Source organism: Phytophthora sojae, assembly GCF_000149755.1.
Source record: "Phytophthora sojae unplaced genomic scaffold PHYSOscaffold_20, whole genome shotgun sequence".
In the NCBI taxonomy this organism is placed as follows: domain Eukaryota; phylum Oomycota; class Peronosporomycetes; order Peronosporales; family Peronosporaceae; genus Phytophthora; species Phytophthora sojae.
In genome coordinates, this window is record NW_009258134.1 from 29741 (window position 1) to 32719 (window position 2979).

The window sequence follows — 2979 nt, forward strand, 5'->3', positions numbered from 1 at the left end:
AGGATCCCCTGTCCGGGCTGGTGAGGTACGTGGCCATCTCGTCGTCGATGAGTGCGAGGAGCTTCTCGCGCAGCTCGCAGAACTCGGAGAAGCAGCGACGGATGTGCCGGCTCCTCTGCGTCTTGGTGTCTTCAACCCGCTAGATGTAGACCGTGAACGCCTTGAGCGCCAAGGCCGACGTGATGGTCGCTGTCAATGAGCTCATGGAGCCATTCATGGTGGTCCTGCCTGTGTGGTACGAGGCGATTGCAAGAGTGCCGACTGGTGATCGCTTGATCCCCCCGTTTCAGCCCCCAACTAGACGAAGGCGTTGGCGCTGCGGTTTCGTGTGGTCCGTGTCTCGCTCGCCTTTCAGCTCTACCCGAAACCAGTTACGCGCGCTTGCTCGCTTGATTCGCAGTCTCAGAACCTGATGCTTCTTCACACGAGCCTCGGGATGCAGCCTGCCGCTGCCAGTATCGACCCTCAGGTCTAGATCTAGATAATGTGGCAAAATGTGTTGTTCGCGGCCGCCGCCAGCTCCGACGGCACGCTTCGAGCCGCGCACGCGACCGGCATTAGTTTGTAGGCACTGCATACATGAAGTAGAACGGCCAACACCGCCGAGAACGGCGGCTATCGGCAGCCTGCCGCTGCCAGTATCGACCCTCTGGTCTAGATTTTGAAAATGTGGCAAAATGTGTTGTTCGCGGCCGCCGCCAGCTCCGACGGCACGATTCGAGCCGCGCACGCGACCGGCATTAGTTTGTAGGCACTGCATACATGAAGTAGAACGGCCAACACCGCCGAGAACGGCGGCTATCGGCAGCCTGCCGCTGCCAGTATCGACCCTCAGGTCTAGATCTAGATAATGTGGCAAAATGTGTTGTTCGCGGCCGCCGCCAGCTCCGCCTGCACGCTTCGAGCCGCGCACGCGGCCGGCATTAGTTTGTAGGCACTGCATACGTAAAGTAGAACGGCCAACACCGCCGAGAACGGCGGCTATCGGCAGCCTGCCGCTGCCAGTATCGACCCTCAGGTCTAGATCTAGATAATGTGGCAAAATGTGTTGTTCGCGGCCGCCGCCAGCTCCGCCGGCACGATTCGAGCCGCGCACGCGACCGGCATTAGTTTGTAGGCACTGCATACGTAAAGTAGAATGGCCAACACCGCCGAGAACGGCGGCTATCGGCAGCCTGCCGCTGCCAGTATCGACCCTCAGGTCTAGATTTTGAAAATGTGGCAAAATGTGTTGTTCGCGGCCGCCGCCAGCTCCGCCGGCACGCTTCGAGCCGCGCACGCGACCGGCATTAGTTTGTAGGCACTGCATACATGAAGTAGAACGGCCAACACCGCCGAGAACGGCGGCTATCGGCAGCCTGCCGCTGCCAGTATCGACCCTCAGGTCTAGATTTTGAAAATGTGGCAAAATGTGTTGTTCGCGGCCGCCGCCAGCTCCGCCGGCACGATTCGAGCCGCGCACGCGACCGGCATTAGTTTGTAGGCACTGCATACATGAAGTAGAACGGCCAACACCGCCGAGAACGGCGGCTATCGGCAGCCTGCCGCTGCCAGTATCGACCCTCAGGTCTAGATCTAGATAATGTGGCAAAATGTGTTGTTCGCGGCCGCCGCCAGCTCCGCCGGCACGATTCGAGCCGCGCACGCGACCGGCATTAGTTTGTAGGCACTGCATACGTAAAGTAGAATGGCCAACACCGCCGAGAACGGCGGCTGTCGGCAGCCTGCCGCTGCTAGTATCGACCCTCAGGTCTAGATTTAGAAAATGTGGCAAAATGTGTTGTTCGCGGCCGCCGCCAGCTCCGCCGGCACGATTCGAGCCGCGCACGCGACCGGCATTAGTTTGTAGGCACTGCATACATGAAGTAGAACGGCCAACACCGCCGAGAACGGCGGCTGTCGGCAGCCTGCCGCTGCCAGTATCGACCCTCAGGTCTAGATTTTGAAAATGTGGCAAAATGTGTTGTTCGCGGCCGCCGCCAGCTCCGCCGGCACGATTCGAGCCGCGCACGCGACCGGCATTAGTTTGTAGGCACTGCATACGTAAAGTAGAATGGCCAACACCGCCGAGAACGGCGGCTATCGGCAGCCTGCCGCTGCCAGTATCGACCCTCAGGTCTAGATCTAGATAATGTGGCAAAATGTGTTGTTCGCGGCCGCCGCCAGCTCCGCCGGCACGATTCGAGCCGCGCACGCGACCGGCATTAGCTTGTACGCACTGCATACGTGAAGTAGAACGGCCAACACCGCCGAGAACGGCGGCTATCGGCAGCCTGCCGCTGCCAGTATCGACCCTCAGGTCTAGATCTAGATAATGTGGCAAAATGTGTTGTTCGCGGCCGCCGCCAGCTCCGCCGGCACGCTTCGAGCCGCGCACGCGACCGGCATTAGTTTGTACGCACTGCATACGTGAAGTAGAACGGCCAACACCGCCGAGAACGGCGGCTATCGGCAGCCTGCCGCTGCCAGTATCGACCCTCAGGTCTAGATCTAGATAATGTGGCAAAATGTGTTGTTCGCGGCCGCCGCCAGCTCCGCCGGCACGATTCGAGCCGCGCACGCGACCGGCAATTGTTTGTACGCACTGCATACGTGAAGTAGAACGGCCAACACCGCCGAGAACGGCGGCTATCGGCAGCCTGCCGCTGCCAGTATCGACCCTCAGGTCTAGATCTAGATAATGTGGCAAAATGTGTTGTTCGCGGCCGCCGCCAGCTCCGCCGGCACGATTCGAGCCGCGCACGCGACCGGCAATTGTTTGTAGGCCCTGCATACATGAAGTTGAATGGCCAACACCGCCGAGAACGGCGGCTATCGGCAGCCTGCCGCTGCCAGTATCGACCCTCAGGTCTAGATCTAGATAATGTGGCAAAATGTGTTGTTCGCGGCCGCCGCCAGCTCCGCCGGCACGATTCGAGCCGCGCACGCGACCGGCATTAGTTTGTAGGCACTGCATACATGAAGTTGAATGGCCAACAC